This window comes from Betta splendens, chromosome 4 (assembly GCF_900634795.4).
Source record: "Betta splendens chromosome 4, fBetSpl5.4, whole genome shotgun sequence".
Taxonomy (NCBI): domain Eukaryota; kingdom Metazoa; phylum Chordata; class Actinopteri; order Anabantiformes; family Osphronemidae; genus Betta; species Betta splendens.
In genome coordinates this window covers 10,656,219-10,673,086 of record NC_040884.2, presented here as the reverse complement: position 1 = coordinate 10,673,086, position 16,868 = coordinate 10,656,219, and the positions used below count along the sequence as shown (strand labels likewise).

General features: G+C 42.0%; 2 long non-coding RNA genes across 4 annotated transcripts; one reads left to right on the top strand and one right to left on the bottom strand.

Annotated features, from left to right (window-relative positions):
* The first annotated feature begins 4,190 nt into the window (after positions 1-4,190).
* On the top strand, positions 4,191-11,952 carry LOC114853106 (uncharacterized). 3 transcript variants are annotated; one of them, XR_003785504.3, is made up of 4 exons: positions 4,191-5,951; positions 6,148-6,379; positions 8,422-8,553; positions 8,754-11,952. It is a non-coding gene; the product is annotated as an uncharacterized LOC114853106 (long non-coding RNA). The 3 variants fall into 3 exon arrangements; XR_003785503.3 differs by having other exon boundaries at positions 4,195-6,379; XR_008694549.1 differs by lacking the exons at positions 4,191-5,951; positions 6,148-6,379 and adding an exon at positions 6,388-6,758.
* An 817-nt stretch (positions 11,953-12,769) lies between these two features.
* On the bottom strand, positions 12,770-14,017 carry LOC129604023 (uncharacterized). The gene is made up of 2 exons (XR_008694548.1): positions 13,862-14,017; positions 12,770-12,970 (listed from the first exon to the last, which is right to left on the bottom strand). It is a non-coding gene; the product is annotated as an uncharacterized LOC129604023 (long non-coding RNA).
* Between the last annotated feature and the right edge of the window lie 2,851 nt (positions 14,018-16,868).

Sequence of the window (16,868 nt, the reverse complement as noted above, 5' to 3'; positions counted from 1 at the left end):
GTTCACACCCAAACGTGTGCTTTTGGGTTCCTCCAACCAGCAAATTCTGAGCAACAAACTTAACTTGTTTCCCAGCGAGAAATCCCAAAGTTACACACTGAAGAACATCTGAGAGGTTTATGTAAGCAAAGGCTGGACTTCATTATTCTTTCATACGAGCAGGAACTAAAACTTCAGGAGACTCTTTGTAGTCGTTCCTCAGTGGGAACCGAGAGCTGTCACACATCGCCTTGACTCTTTGGAGTTTGAGTCCTATTAGTTTTCAGGAGACAGTCTCTAGTCGTCCTCACATTCACCGCTTTAAAAATAGACAACATTTTGTCGATGCAGACTCAATGTCTGACATGAAGGCATGAAAGCGAAATGCATATTAAAAGGAAATCTGCAACGCAAGCAAAACGTAATAATATCACACAGAAAGTCCTGATAATTTGTTACTATTATGTTAATCCCTGTTAGTATTACTACTAGTATTACTACTTCCTCGCGATCTAAAGTTCAGTGGGAGTCGAGGGACTGAACTGGCGCTGACGGAAGCTTCCGTGTGAATAACAGCTCTTCTTCTCCCTCTTAAAAACAAACGCGTCGTCGCGGCGACGGCGACGCGGTGATGAATCCTCTTTGCGGCGGCAGCCTTTGTTTTGCTCTGACAGTCTCCCAGCTGTTAATGTCAGCGAATTAGGGCTCCATATTCGGCTTCTGCGTGTCGCATACTTCAGCATCTCTTTAACTTTGGAGCGTGTCACTGTTCGCTGCGGGTGCCTGCGAGCCCTGCCCATTAAAACCGAATTCATCGCTCCCACCAGAGGCCACAGCCTCTTTTCCAGTCTCATCCTGCAGGGGCTGCGGCCGCGTGTCGCCACACAGTCACCGTGCAAACGGAGGCAGGCATTCACATAATTAAAACCAAGATGCCAGGACGTAATTCTTAATTAAGCACTAATGTGATAAAGTGTGATAGCAGGACAGAACCTTCCTTTAAGGGAAGGGAGGCCTTTGTAATGGGGTGATTAATGGACTTATAAGGGGAAGAGGATGTAATTGGCTGGTCATCCCTCGCAGCTGTGCAGCAGCTCACCGCTGCTCGTCTGCTGAAGGAGATGGTGTCTGTGAGCCAGAGCAGGCCTCCTTTAACCACGAGCCTGCTAATCTCATAGATTTTATCTTTTTATTTGTGAATATGGACTCAGATTGCAAGATTAGCTTCAGTGCAACAAACGGGCAACTTGGAAACTGTTCAGAGTCAATACTTAAGTATGAATTCAGACTGAGAACCAGAATAACTACTTGTCGGGGACACATCACAGCAGCAGAGTATGAACAATGAGAGTAGAGGCAACACAACGCTTCCTGTGGCTTCGCAGTTGTGTGGTTCACGGTTATTTTTGTGGTGCGGAGGTTTTACTTTGCTTCCAAAGCACTGAGCAGCAAATTAAAATGTAAAAACCCGTGGTCACATTTCAAGCAGGTCTGAATTGGGTGGTCTTCTTCTGTGGTGTTGCTACCAAACAATGCGTGGACCGATCGGCATCCTCACAGTGACCGTCTCCGGCTAGACGTGGGGCTTTTATTTTGAAATGGCGCACTCTCTCTTCGCATTGCGCCAGAATTCCTCCCAAAGACGGGACCCCTGCTTCCGTCGAATCAGCTGGTGCTGACCAACATCAACGGTGTGATTTTAACTGGTGATGCCGGTGGATGTGTTTTGTGAGATAGCGGGGCCAGAGCCTCTCTGATACAAAGCTTTCAAACGTTTCTAGTCAAATGGTCAGCAGCAAACCCACTGTCTTCATTTACTCAGCGCCGCTAGCGCGCGGTAGCTCAGCGGGAGGCTCAGCTGGCCTCGCGCCGTGTTCTGCTTCCGCGACCACGCGGCAGCTCGATAAACACGCACACATCCTGCTCTCGTCGACAGCTCACACTGCTGCTGGGGCTGCGGCGGTGCGGGGCGTATGGATCAAACTCCAGCTAAACGCAGCCAGGATGTGGCGCAACGGAGAGATTTGCAGCGTGAACGCGTCCGCGTGACGTCAGTGCGGACCCGAGTCTCTGAGGGACGACGTGTGAGTTTGCTCCTCCTTTGCGCGTCTTTATAAGATAAACAGATCGCACGCGAGCAGTTCCGTGTGTCGTCATTCCAGCAGGTCTTCACACCTGGATCAACCCGTGCTGACGGGAATGAAGCCATTCTGAGACACGTGGGGCACAGATGGGAACCCGAGGCAGATGTTGCCATCAGGCTCCCCCACGTGTTTGGGACTCGGGGTTTCATCTGCACCTGCACGTCAACGGCACCGCGTGTCAGGCGTCGAGCGTCAGGGTCCTGAAAGAGGCACGCGCTGACGACCACGTGGCACAACGCGGTCGATGCGCAGCTTCGTAGGAGCCGAATTAAGATTCAGAATACGACGCGAACCCGTTTTATTGCCTGTGGCTCTGATGTTTTAAACACGTGCGAAGTAACAGAGTTGATTGATGGGGGAACATTTCACATACAAGCCTCATAAACGTCATCATTAGGGTTGTAAATGATGCCGATTTGTGAATCAGGATGTGTCTCTTTAACGGCAGACAACAGCTGCTGCTTTAATTTAACCTTGTAACATGACGACGGGCTCTTTATGCTCATTTCAAAAGGAATGAATGGCAGAAGTGGACGGAATCCACTAAATCCACGGAGGGCAGATTATGAATAAAATCAGGTTTGACCTGCATGACAGAAAACACTACAAGATTGTGGAGAAGCTGCAATCTCAACAGAAGGTGAGGGAAGAAGCCTCACAGCTCTATTAAATCCTGCCCCGAGGATTAACTCTCAATGGAGCTTGGATTTGTATAAAAATAACCTCCCAGTCACAAAATATTCTGAAAATAGAATAATTAGATTAAAAACATGTAATGAATTTCTACCCCTTTTCTATTGAATCAAGTGTTAAATCGGGAGGAAGCTGCTGTGACTCCCACTTGTTTGTAAACTAGTTCCTGGATTATGTAGTTTGTTGAACACGTGTCCAGTTCAGGCACAGAAGCCGTGTGAAATATTGACACATACGTTCTAAGCCCAGATATTGTCTCCTCTGCTCGAATGAAACCGTTATGTAACGTCCTGCTGGAGAGGAATTTACTGCCGTGATGGGAAATCTGACCCCACACCTGTGAAATCCTACCTCACGGAAGAACAGAGCTCCTCAGCGTTGCTGCGTTTGCTGGGTTTCTTCCTGAATATAAAACCAGCCGTCGTGCGTAGACAAATGACTCTACTCACAGTGACAGCTCTGGTAGCGTTACACCGAGCAGGAGGTCCTGCGATGTTTCAGAATTAACCACAAGAGGAGAACGTCAGGGAGAAAGTGGGCCTGTTTGCCAGTTACTGTAGCTCCAGCTCCAAATCAGACAAAAGGATAAATGTTTGTCATGAATGAATATTTCCCTTTAGCTGATTTGTTTCAGCTTTAGCCTCTCTATTAGCAACAACCCCACAGTAGCTGTTACATATCATTGTCTCATTCAGATGTCGGACTAAGGTTGATTTATTCATTTATTTTATTTTACTGGAGCAGTGACATTTCTTTATCTGTTTGGACTAATAATAATATGATGAAGGAAGTTGATGCTTAACCATTTCAAAATGTGATGGTGTTAAAAAGATGATTATTGCATTTATTAAACTCTGTATCTGTCATAAAGACACAAATTCAGTTTGGAGTGGGAGCAACTTGCATCATAAAGGCTTAAATGTAAGTAGACATGAAGAAATGTCCAGACAGTCTGAGCAGCAGCCTGTGGGGTTCCTGTCCTGGAGGCCGTAGAGCTGCTTCTCAACCCAGTGAGCAGAGGTGGTGTTGGCTCCGCCGCTGCTTCGTGACTCAACCTGGCTAAGTCAGCGCCCAATCAGGCTGCTGAGCCATCAGTCGATGCCAGTGCCACCCAGCTGTCTCCGCCGGAGCGCGGGGACAAACAGTCTGACAAGGAGCGATGGCTGGAAGCCTCCAACGAGAGAGGCTCCGGAGCAGGGCTGTATCTGGGCTCCCCCCCCCCCCCCCTTCAGCTGCAGGGGCTCACGGGACCGGAACAGATCGCCAGAGTAGCTAAGAGTCACGAATGGTATCGGACAGCAGGTTAGTTCAATTATCAAATAAAAAAAATCATGATTAAAATGAACTTGATTTCTGCTGAATGAAGGTTTTGGATCATTAATACATGCAGTGGTTGAGATTCGGCAGCTTTCACGCTGGCTAAACAACACTCGCACAAAAAACCTATTCTGAGCGGAGACACCTTCAAATTGGCTCATTTGCAAATCCTTGTGCAAAATAAATGATAATTAAGCATAAATTCATCAGGGAGGGTGATGTTCTTTGATGAAGTCAGCAAAGATAATTGTTCTGAAGCATCTTGACTCCATGAAAATCAATAGCCACCTGTATTCTTATCGGTGACACCTGTGATATTTGCGTTTTGCACATTATAAATCAAGTAAAACAAGGCAAAGGTCACTCTTCATACCTTGTAATTAGACTGGTAATAAGTGGCTGGTTTTTAACTCACTGGTCTGAGGCAGAACATCATTTCCATCAATCAAGTGGACACTACTGTATCTGTAATTGTGCAGACTCTCCACATTTGCATAAAGATGAGTTCAGCTTCTCCTGTGACACCACGATGACTGGAGGTTTTCTCTGACACTCACCTCACCTTCCCCTAAACCCTAAACTTAATTCACTCTCACTTCATTAAGAACTATGAATAGTGCTGCAAAACAATACACATAACACAAATGGGAACTAAACATAGTGATACGCAGATGTCAGTGATACATTATTACATTAGATCTGAATAATAACATCCTTCATCTGTTCCAATATGATTTATTATTATTTTACATTCTTGTATGATTTAACTGTACTTTCTTTCTTCTTTGGTTTGTATTTTTCTTCTCATCTCATTTTCCTCTCATGTTTATCTCCTCTTCATGTCCACTCTGATGTTCTATTCTGATTGTGATATGTCTTTGCCTTCTCACACTCATTTAATGGGCGTCATCCGTTCGTCCACATGTCACCACTAGGGGACAGTAAAACTCCACATGTTCACACATGATGTCATTGTATTTACATGTCCACACCTACTCTCCCTCTGCTACACAAATATGTACATACATGGTGACTATAGGGTGTAAGCGCTTTAAAACACAGAATATGTCGAATGGCATTTCGGTCTAAAATTAAAATGTCCATCTGTGCATATATCCGGCAGAGGAACTTTGCGCTGCAGGATCTCAGGGTTTCACAGTATCATGAATCACATGAGGCAAACATTACACGGGTACATATGGACGTAAAGAGAGAACACCAAATTAATGATGAGAGGCTGTGGGGGGCAGGTGCAGGGTCTACACCTGTATTAAAATCCATAGCGCCTAAGCAGAATTCACGTTCATCATCTGACACATCTTAACTAAGATAAACACATTGGTAACTGTTATTCCAGGCTAAATGTTTTGAATCATATTGTGCTACAAATCCACATATAAAATAATAGAATACATAATTTCCTCTTTTATGATGTAATTACACTTTCAACACCCACATTTAGAGCAAAACACCAGCATAACTAGCTGGTGTTTTTATTATTGGGAAACTGACATCAAATAGCTCTCAGTAATTACTCCTAGTCTTTGATTTTACCTATATGCTGATTTAAATCACCAACCAAAAGCATTACATAGAAATCAGACAGATAACAATTGGGAAGAGGAATATTTGAAAGAACAGAAACCACCGGTGTCAATAACTCCAGCCTTGGAAAACCTCTAGTGACAGAAGTATTGTGAAGGAAAATCCCCAAACAGCCAGCGGCATCACCAACAACCTCCACTGAGCAGAGGTGTCACATTCAACCGCCAGAACGACGTCATGGGCCGATAGATGGAACGACCATGAACACCAGTGGTAAGAAATGTAACTCATTTCCAGTTTGTCACTCTGAGCTGTGATTGTTAAAGAGAAGCCACTTCAATGTCAATCAAACCAATCACGTTGGTGTTAAGTTTATTCAGCCTGAGATATTCCAATGTGATTTTGACAAGTGTGGATCCAAAGTAATCGGCCAAGTTTAATTTGTCCTCGTGCTGCGTTCTCTTCACAGATTACCATCCACACAGACACAGAGCGAGGACAGGTTCTCGGATGGTGTGTGTCTGTGTGTGAGGGCTGTAAGCAGCCGTCTCGTTGGCTGCAGCATGGATCTCATTTCGTGAGGTGGAATTAAAGCCAGCTGAGACCTAATCCCAGCATAATACCAGCCCCAGCTCTCCGCCCCGTTTCTAAAGCAGGGAATGAGGGCGGAGGAGGGTTAGAGAAATTACAGGGGTAGACAGGTGAGTGGAGCCATATTACTGACTTTGAATTTGAATAACTCAACTAATTTGCAGTCTTAATATGTACTTGCATGTACAGGAAGCTAACAATTAGACGCAGCTAAGGTTGAGTGTATATCTTCATGCCTCCACGTCGCTGGAGCAACTTTATTAAAATGAATGAGCTTGTGTTTTTGGATGCAGTCTGAATGCTGTGTTATCAGACAGCATCGTATGTTACAGTCACACGTCTGAAAGAACAAGTACATTTCCATTTTAATTAACAGCTGTTTCCACTGCTTCGACCCAAAGCCTCCTGTTAGTTCAGCCTCCAAAGAAACAAAAAAACCCAAGTCTGATAGAGACCTGAGGACGGGTCTGAGCTGAAATACACCTGCAGGTAATTAGACTTCATCTTAAATAATACTGACCTGCACAGACCCAAATAGAGACAGGATGCCAGCACAGCTACAGCGCGATGTGCCACCAATTACTGTAATGAGCAGCTGTGGTGGAAAGAGGAGCAATGCATGCACTTTATAGTTAACACTCGCTGTCTTGTGTCAAAAGACATTTTTTTATTTGTAATGATGGTATCACAGTCTTCTCTTAGGTGCTGGACATGATGTGAGACAGATTTGGACCTTGTTGGACTGAACAGATAAAGAAACCGAAAGACTTATGAGAAATATATGTTTGAGTTTTTATTTATTTTAGTGGCAACTCAGCTACTGAACAAAATGCCAATCTACTCAAAGTGTCTTTGTTTCTTTATTTATCTGATGTGGACGAACAGGAAGTGCAGGTGAAAGAAGAAGTTTAGATTATGATGAGGCCTATCGTGAAGGTCACTGACGTGCTCCTTTTTTATTCAGGCTTTCAGGGATGAGATCCAATCAGATCGCTCTAAAGCCCTTTTCACCAAATCCTCATCACATTATGTTGCAGCATAAGCCCTGTTGAATCAGCGGCTATTGGCCTAGCAGTAATCAGCTTAGCTTAGGCCCACTGTAAATATGCAAATAGTATTTGATGATTAATTGACCTCAGTTGGCGACGCAGGTGAGCAGAGGGGGAGTGGGCCATCGTCAGACAGGATGATGCATGAATGATGTCCTGTGCAAGTTATCCTACAGGGGTCCTCAGAACTGTGGTGTGGACTTAAAATGTTCATACCACACACACACACACACACACACACACACACACACACACACACACACACACACACACACACACACACACACACACACACACCCTTACTCCTACGGCTAAAATGTCAACAAGGAAAATTGGAAATGAGTAATTCTTTCAGAGTGTGAAATAGATTGCCTCTCATATACAGTACAGACATCCCTGAATATGACAAATTGATTCTTGGGGAGAGGCGAGCAGCAAATCCACTAGACAATTTTATTGTATATATATTTCTTTGAATTATGATTATTTATTTATATTGTTTGTGCCAAACATGGCTCTCTATTGTAATTGAAGTCCCCTCCCCTCAGGGAACAGTTCTTTCTCCAACCCTCTAATTTGTTCCTTTAGCAGCCTTGATTTTCATTCTGTCAATAAATCGGAGAGTCCGTCTGTGTGTGCATATTAGGAGTGTGTGAGTAGCGGCGAGAGAGAAATGAGAGAGTGATTATTCAATATTAACATGCTGGAGCCATCTGAGATGCTTCCGTAGATTATAGTGTTCATAATGTTCCCTGCCGTCATTCCCAAAGCGCTATGTGTATGTGTATGTGTGTGTGTGTGTGTGTGTGTGTGTGTGTGGGGGGGGGGGGCTTCCTGTGGAGGCCGTTTCAGCGGAGAATGAGGGAAATCAAATCGATTAGACGTCTGTACAAGCCTCTGAAATTGTCTGCCCTCTGTTTGTGTGTGCGTTTGATTGTCCAATTTTCCATCCTCTCATTTTCTGTTGTGTTTCCATATATCCAATCCCCCTCTGACTCTCCCTGAGCACATGATCAATTCTTTCCCTTATTCTGTGTCTGCTTTCTGGCTCCTGTTCCTCGCCTGCATCCACCTCTTTGCTCTTTCTTGCCGTGTCTCTGGAGGATCGGTGCTTTATGAAGCTGGATGCTTGTTGCTCTGTGGACGGCGAAAATTGGCTGGAAAAAACAACTGCAAATTGCTGGTTCTCTGGCTTCTGCTATTACCTGTTCACCTCCTGTTCCATAACTTTACACGTAAGACTTTACTTTACTACTCATAAAAGTAAGTAAACTTATCTGACCCATTAAACTGTCTGAAACATTCAATTACAGAGGCCATTTATGTTGGTAAGTTTTCCAAAAGCAGGACTTATAATGATGTTTTGTCTCTAATGCTGTTGTTTACCAGTTGTTCATGACATCACAATCAACCATTTCTCTGTTTTGGTTCACAGTTAAATCTCCAGTTCAGACAAACCAGATGTGTCGCAGCTGCAAAGCCTCCATTTCTGACGGTGAAACAGCAAAATCCACAAATCAACAGTAAATGACAAAGGACAACAACAGAATGAATGTGTGGAAAATTGATGCCCAAATGTATTTGTGGAGGCAGGGGCAGTGAAAACAAAATATGGCAGGCATGTTGTATGGTTGCTTTAATCTAAAAGTGCATGAGCCTGTTGGTACAATCTGCTGTGACTAACTGCAGGTGCAGAAATGTAGTGAAACATAAAGCAAAGCTGACAGTTGTGGTTATTACATCATGTCTTGGGGTGAAACCACACATTTAATACATTCTTTTCCTAATTTACTCTTTTTAAAATCAATGATTTACTGAAATCTGAAAATCTAGCTTACATGAAGATAAACATTACTGGTTTAGTTTAAACCTGCTGGTATCGGCTCCTGTGACCATTTAAACCTGGTCTGGATATGACATTTAACCAGCAAAGGAAAAGCACAGATTCCACACAGAAGCCACACATTCACACGTCCATTCATCCACTTCACTATCCTGACACGCACTCCCTCCATAATCCCTCTTGCTGGGTATCCAGATAGTGACAGGGTCGCATTTGGAGCTAAAACATTATCTTTCTGCTCATTAACCTTCGACAGGGTTTCCATTCCGCCCGACCGATTTCCCCTCCTCTGTCTTCACCTCCATCTCCTCCTGCATCGTTCCTCTCCTCCCTATTTGTCGAGGCACTCATCCAGATGAGACAGGAGCCTTTTAAAACGTCTGGTGATGCTTCATGGGGCCTCTGCTCCGCGTCGGGAATCGACTTATCTGGACAATTTGTCCCACGAGCTTCTAAGACACTAATGAGATCGTCCAGAGAAAAGTTTTGGGGGTCTGAACTTGGCTAGAAAATGGTTTTGTGTGACCACACGTGCCCTGGGAGATGGTGACAGGCCAAATTATTATTAATATGCTATTGATCAGATCAGAGTCACTGGGTTTATAAGTTGGTGATGAGGGATCGATGTCTTCATGACCTACTGACTGGCCGAGTGACTTGTGCAGATGAGTGAGCAAAGACGCAGCCCAGACAAACCATGTCAACCTTCAATGGTGTGGAAAATGTTCTGCGACCCAGGATTAATCTGCGACCCGTGAGTTGGAAACCACTGCTCCAGCTGACGCACGTCTCTGCCTGCTCTACCTTGCTCACCTCCGGTTTGATTCACCCTCTAGTTAATCGTGGCCACATCCAGTGTGACAGACTGCAAGCTGTAATTCTTACAGTTCATATACAGTGAATTTAGATTAAGATAATATGTTTTAACTTGAAATATTGTACAATACAAAAAAAACAACAACAAAGAAAAAACTAGTTTACCTGCTGCTAAATGTGTCTGCTGCTAAACAGTTGGTTCGAGTTTCCATCTGGGCTGTGTTTTTAAAATCCTAAAAACATCTTTGTGATTTACTGGTTCAGAACAAAATCGGAAAAAGCTGCGGCAATTCCATTAATCAATAACTTTAGAATTATCACCACCAGTATTAAATAGTAGTAAACAAATGAAGTTGTAAATTATATTATGTATAGATTTTGATTGCCCAAAGTAGGTTTGGCGAACTCTAGGCAGTGGCTCATCAGATTCATGAGGAAGTCATCTGTACTGATTTTAACAGGCTGCCTTTGTGACCCTGTTGCCTTCTTAATGTGATTTTCGTTGGTTTTCTTTTGCAGAGAAAGGGTCAGTAGCCCTATTAGTGGTTCTACAGCCACTGTATTAATCCATATCATAACCAGAAATAATGTCTTAAAAATAGAGGAAAAAAGAGACAATCAGTGTATCAAGAAATTATTGAATTTTTCTGAAATTCAAAATTTGTAAATATTGTTAGAAAGTTTTAAAACATACATACGCGTTTTTTTCAACTTAAAAAGTGTCTAATTTTTTTGCTTCTATTTTGTGATTTAAATTCCTCCCAAGTTAATTAACTACAGCTGATTAATGAATCCATTTATTCCACTATGTTGAAATGAGCAAGTTCACCATGTTTTACCTGAGGTGCAGCGTGTTTGAGAGGAGCAGCATATTGACAAGTTGAAGGATGGGATATTGATGCGATCGCTCTCACTTAGCAGGGGAAGCTGGTGAAGTGTGACTGTGAATAATCAGCCCCTGCACTACATCACCACCACATTTTCCAGCAGCAGGACCTTTACACATCCTCTGGGATGGTTGTAAGGAAAACAGAATAGGTAATGTTTTATCTGCTGGACGCCATGACTCATCGACTCCAGTGGTCAACCCTAAATCATGCGTCCCGGGGGATTTAGGTCATTTCTGACAATAAGATGTCTGCATACTAATCTAAGCTGGGGAGGAACATGCATCCTTATATATATTCTTATATAAAAAATGTAAAAGACGGTGGATGAATGTTAATGATAAACAGGGTGTAAAATGGATGGGTCGCTGGAAGGGTCACTCGGTTGGTTGAATACGTTGCTTCAGAATGTCCCCGTTCTTGTGTGTATGATTTCGGTTTGATGTTGCAACATGTCTGATGCCTTTGTGTGAGTTTTTTCAGACCTTCATTTTGATTGACAGTTCATGAATATGCCCCGACTCCCAACTTGTTGGTTGGATTTATTCATATATATTTATTATATTTACACACTGGCATCATCAAACAGCCTTAAAGCTGTTTGTTTGAGACTTTTGTATTTATATTTCCCTCAGAGATTGAATTTTCCCCTTGTTCGTGTTTCCAGGTTAAATTACGTTTCCAAACAACATTCAAAATATAATAATGTGTCAGTTTAGATTTTTTTCAGCTGCGCTGTGGGGAATCAACAAAGTTTTCTATTTTGTACTTCTGAGATGAAATTGAAACATCATTTATTAAATTTATATGTGTTTTGAGGCTTTATTCCATCACAATTTACCATGTCTTATACATTATTATGGTAATTAATTAACATAACAACATCAAAAAAAAATTGTGGATGTTAAACCTGTTTTTTTCCAAAACTGTTCTTCAGAATCTTGCCTTGCTATTGATTTTTGCCTCCCTTGCTTGTTTATTCACTGTCACATTTAATGAGGAGATTGCTGCACTCAATAATCTATTAAATCATTTGTAACTCAAACATTATGCTGCTGACTAAATAAAGAGAACGCTGCTGGAGTCAATTCATATTTCAAGTGTCTCTCCTGTTGTGAGGTGTGAGCCGTAATGCAGCAGAAAGCGGGAGCTCCATCAGCTCGTACTTGTGATACTGAGTTGTAATTCTCCTCTCAGTGGGGATCACTCTTTAGTATTTGACTCATTATTTTTCTCACAAGTATCTGAATTACGCTGATCCATGCTTTTACTGTACTCGCTTTCAGATGTCAAGTGAGGGTTTGCTCTGTGGCACAACACAGTGAAATGACTGGGAATGTTTTCATAAATTAATACATTTCTGCACTTCAGAAGGACTCGCATCCCTTAGGCCAGGATTATGTCCCGGTGTCTGTCAAGGCTGCAAAAAAGATTTTTTTTAATCTAGCATCCTGTTTGACATTAACACAGTTCAAAGACTTGACTGCTTTGTGTGATAAGTGCTTTTTGAGTAAACCTCATCGTGTGTTCTTTTTAAATTGCTTGACATCATTAATGAGCAGTGGAAAAGCGCATTTAAAATTGCATTTGAGAATACAAATCATCAAAACAGAATGATTTTTCACAGTTTATGCTAGTTTTCTCAGCTTATTTTCTTTAAACACAGTGTAGATGTAGTTTATGGAATATGATTAGTTTTGTCAGCATGGTTGGACAAAAACCAAATGCTTTCAAGATCACATTTGACGGCAATAAAAATCTGCTTTCACCAGAACCAGATCTTGTAATATGGGCAGAACATATAGTTCCAGTTCTTCTAGTAGGTGTTGAAATCACTGGCGAAGCACACTTCAATAACTATCCAAAAATATCAGCATCATCAAAAGCGTACTTTTTTTAAATGTCTATTTGTTCAACAGACTTCCAGTGGTAAAAACTGGAACAAAGAAACTTCCTAATAAATAACTAATGTAAGGGTCAAAGAGTGAGAACATTTGCAGTCATCCAGGTTGGGGTCATCTCAAAGGTGCTGTTTATTTCAGTCTTCAAAAGGGGGGATGCTGCTCCTCTGGGATACGGTTCAAAGTTCTTTCCTGCTGGGAATTACTGTGGGAGCGAGGAAAAGGTGGAGCAGAACTTTAATGATGTATGATACTGTACGTTGTGGCTTTATAACTTTTTAATTCCCAAGCCCCATTTTGTGCATAGGTTAATAATAGGCCTACACTCAATGATTCATTATCACTAGTTATCAGCCCATACGTATGGGCCAGCAGGTACCTACATGTCTACCGACAGGGGTGAATGAGTTCAGTAGGTCTTTGCCATTGATCTGTAAGGTAGATCACGGCTCGGAGGATTAAACCAACAGAATCGGTAGCGGCACTGTTGAGCGGTTGTTTTTCAGACGTGAAGATCAAAGTTTTTGATTTAAATTTTATTAGCAAACATAACTTAGCAACTAGCTAGCTGTATTGTGTTAGCGAACTGTAACCTTAACCCCCCACTTGTTACCTAACACTAATCTTAACCACAATAACGCCTGAAGCTAACAACTTAGCTAGCTGCTAGCTGTTAGCTAGTAGGTAGAGTAGGCACCTACCGGCCCAAACGAATAAGTACTGATCAGCCCATATGTAATGGGTGATAACACCCGAAGCGGGAGGAGCAATTCAAATGTCCGTAGTTCCTAAATGGTAAGACCTATATTATTGAGCTTAATACTCCTTCAAACAGAATCTGTTAGTAATAGTATAGTATAGTATAGTTGCTGAATTCTAATGAATATTGTGAAAAAACACAGATTACATTATTTTGCAAAAAGAAATATACATAATAAATGTTATTACATATTTAATACAAAAATCAAAATATAACTTATTTACAATATACATAATGCTACATAGACCATATATATGCTATATAAAACGTAGATATCTAAGCTAAGGTTCTGCTAATGTTTGCGCAGCAGATTGAACCAGGCTCACATCAACCCACCGGTGTTGCATATCGGTGGACGCGTATTTCATTTGCTTAAACGCAGTCGCCGTTTTATGGAGGCCTCGTCTTATTGGCTCGCTGTCACAGGAAGTGTCCGACCCTTTAGTCAAGCGGCGTCTGAAAGGGCGCCGACGCCTGGTAACGGGGCTACTAATGGACGAAACCATTCTCTGGAGCTGTAGGGGTGGTCTCATTTTTTTTTTTACCGTGAGAGTATGTGAATCTAGTGTGGTGGATATTGCAGCGTTAACTTTTATTTATATGTCAAAAATAATAATAAAAAAAGGTGGAATGTTTTAATTAAAAAATATATATTGTTATGTGATTGCTGGATCATACCACTAGGAGAGCGGTAGTTTGGGCCTTTTTTGGATTTAATTACCTGGATTGTTGGTGACAGATTGACGTGCAGCAGTTTTGGACTTACCAGTGTCCAGCTCTACCGTCTTCTAAAGGTAGGGAGCACTAGCTTAGCTTCTTAAATTCGTTTCGAATCGAAACCCCAAAGGTTTAAGCTTTATAACAGGTCGTAGCTTCCCACGTTGTGTATTGGCAGCAGGCGATGTGCTATAGTCCAGAAAGTGTCCCGTCAACGGGCTTTTAAAGCCTGGGTGGGTATATATTGGTGTATTGAGTAGAAGTAACAGTGTTACCTAAATTGAAGTTTAGTTTTAGTTTTAGTTCAGTCAGCAAACTAGGAAACTGTCTCCTCAGGGACTACTCTTTCGTTCATAACTTGGTACAGGTGGCCAAGCTGCCGTAATTTAGCCTGGATTCAAGGGCAGTACAGATTGACTGACGTAGTGCCCTGGAGCCAAGGTGTTAATGCAGCTGGGCTACACAGAAAGTCTGGCTTCTGCCGGATCATCAGTTCCCCGTAATGTATGTGGCCCCGGTTGTCAGGATCACACATCATCCTCTACAACGTACACTGTAGCTCATAAGCGGATCAGCAATGGGAGGAGCACTCCCATGACTTTGGATGCTCTTTTCCATTGACCAAATCATCCTAGTTTGTGTGACTCGTTGACTCTGTGTCTGTCTAGCAGACATATTATGCCCGATAAAGCTGAGTCGCTCTGCATGTGTAAAGACGCGGAGGTCATCAGTCTGGGAGGTAAAGTGTCAGAGAAAAGACAGGAACGCTTCATAGGACACCGCTTTTCCCTGTTACTGGTGCTTCCTTTAGACGGATGCACATATGTCAGCAGAAAAATGAGGGCACCTGATCTTTCAGTCAGGTGACGGAGCCTTCAGCTCTGACCAGAGTATTTACATACCATCAGTCTGACGCGCATACTAAGTAGAACACAGTCTCCCACATATTCACACAGGTGCTTGTAGTAGCCGTACACACGTGTGCGCACGCTAACGCCTCCGCATGAGTGGAAGGCGATTGATTTTACCCCCAAGTCATTTCGTGAGTAGCTGCTTCTCTGAACGCGCACTTGGAATCAAAGCAGATGAAAGTGGGGGGAAAAGATGCAATTAAAGCTGGTTTTGATGGAGGCCACGGCCTTACATTATTCAAAGCTCGGCCGCCGGCCTTAAGGAGGCTGTCCAGGGTTTAGAGACAAGCTCCTCCTTTAGCCTTTCCAAGGCATTCATTACAAATTTGACATAATTATTTCTGCATTCTTAGACATAAACATGGAAGATATAAGGTTTGTGCCACTCAGTGTTGTTACTGGAGTTACACAAAGTTTGTGAAAGGCTTGATGTGGTTTATGACAGTATGCTAATGCATTTAGACTTTTCTATAGCAAACAAAAGTCATTTCCTATTGAATGAGCTTAAGGATTGGTTAAGATATGAAAAACCAGACATTTAGCTTAAGGTGTTGAATATAGACTAAGTCAATGTTATGGCAAAAGCAAATGTTCCACCTTACACACACAGGTTCTAACTGCACATCCTCTGAGCTAAATGTTGGATCACATCACTTCTGTCTTGTTTCCAAAATGTATAAACGCTTACAATTTGCAGCGGTTGTAAAAGGCTATTTTCTTCACTGATGAGATTTTGTTTGTGAGCCTCGTCATTGAAATTGATTTCTCCGGCGCCTCTGTTTCTGTGGCTGAGTGTGTCAATTATTCTGCCACCTTAGCAAGTGTTAAAAAAACACATTGTTCCACAGTGGCAGTGTGCTTCACGTGCAGTTAAGATATGGGTTGAATGTCAGGAAAATTACCCACAAATTAATTTAAGGCCCCTAAATGTAATGATCCGGTTCTGCTTGATTTGCTTTTCTGAATTGGAAATGAAGTTTTTTTTTAAGGTTTTTCCACATTCTTTCTTGAGGACAAACATGCAGCGCAGGGCTGTGTCACAGACCAGCGAGAGGCTCTGATATATATATATATATATATATATATATATATATATGCATCACCATGTTTAGAAAAATAACAAACATTTCATGTAGTAATAGAACCTATTATCATGTATTGAAGTGTATGTGGTTTGTGGAACGGTTGCTTCCTCCCATTCTATATTTTAAACTGTGATGTCATGTAAACTAAATGCACTGGTCCGTAGTCTATTTTTACACAAACACTTGCTTTGAGAACAGTGTGGAGAACATGGTCACTTGCTGATGTGTATTGGTCAAAGCTTCACTACTTAAGGGTTGATGTAATGTTCAATAACAATTCTAGATTCACTTTTTCGGGCCCTGATAAATAGTAGATACTGTGTTGCCTGACATACAGATCTGTTACATCATTCTGACATGTGGCCAAAGCCTGAAAAGAAACACACTCAGAGCAAAGCCTGCACCTGGTAACTCAACTCCACATACACCTCCTCTAACACAAATTAATCTAGTCTTTTATTAAATAAAGACATAAGTGTAATAGATAGAATTAAGTCACTATATTATATCTGTAAAGTCTTTTTTTACTTTCAGATTTTTACTTGTGTTTGCAAGTCTTGATTTTCAGTCAGGTTTTACAAAATTTCAAGAAAATTTGAAATTGAAGTGGCAGCATTTACAAAGTTGTGC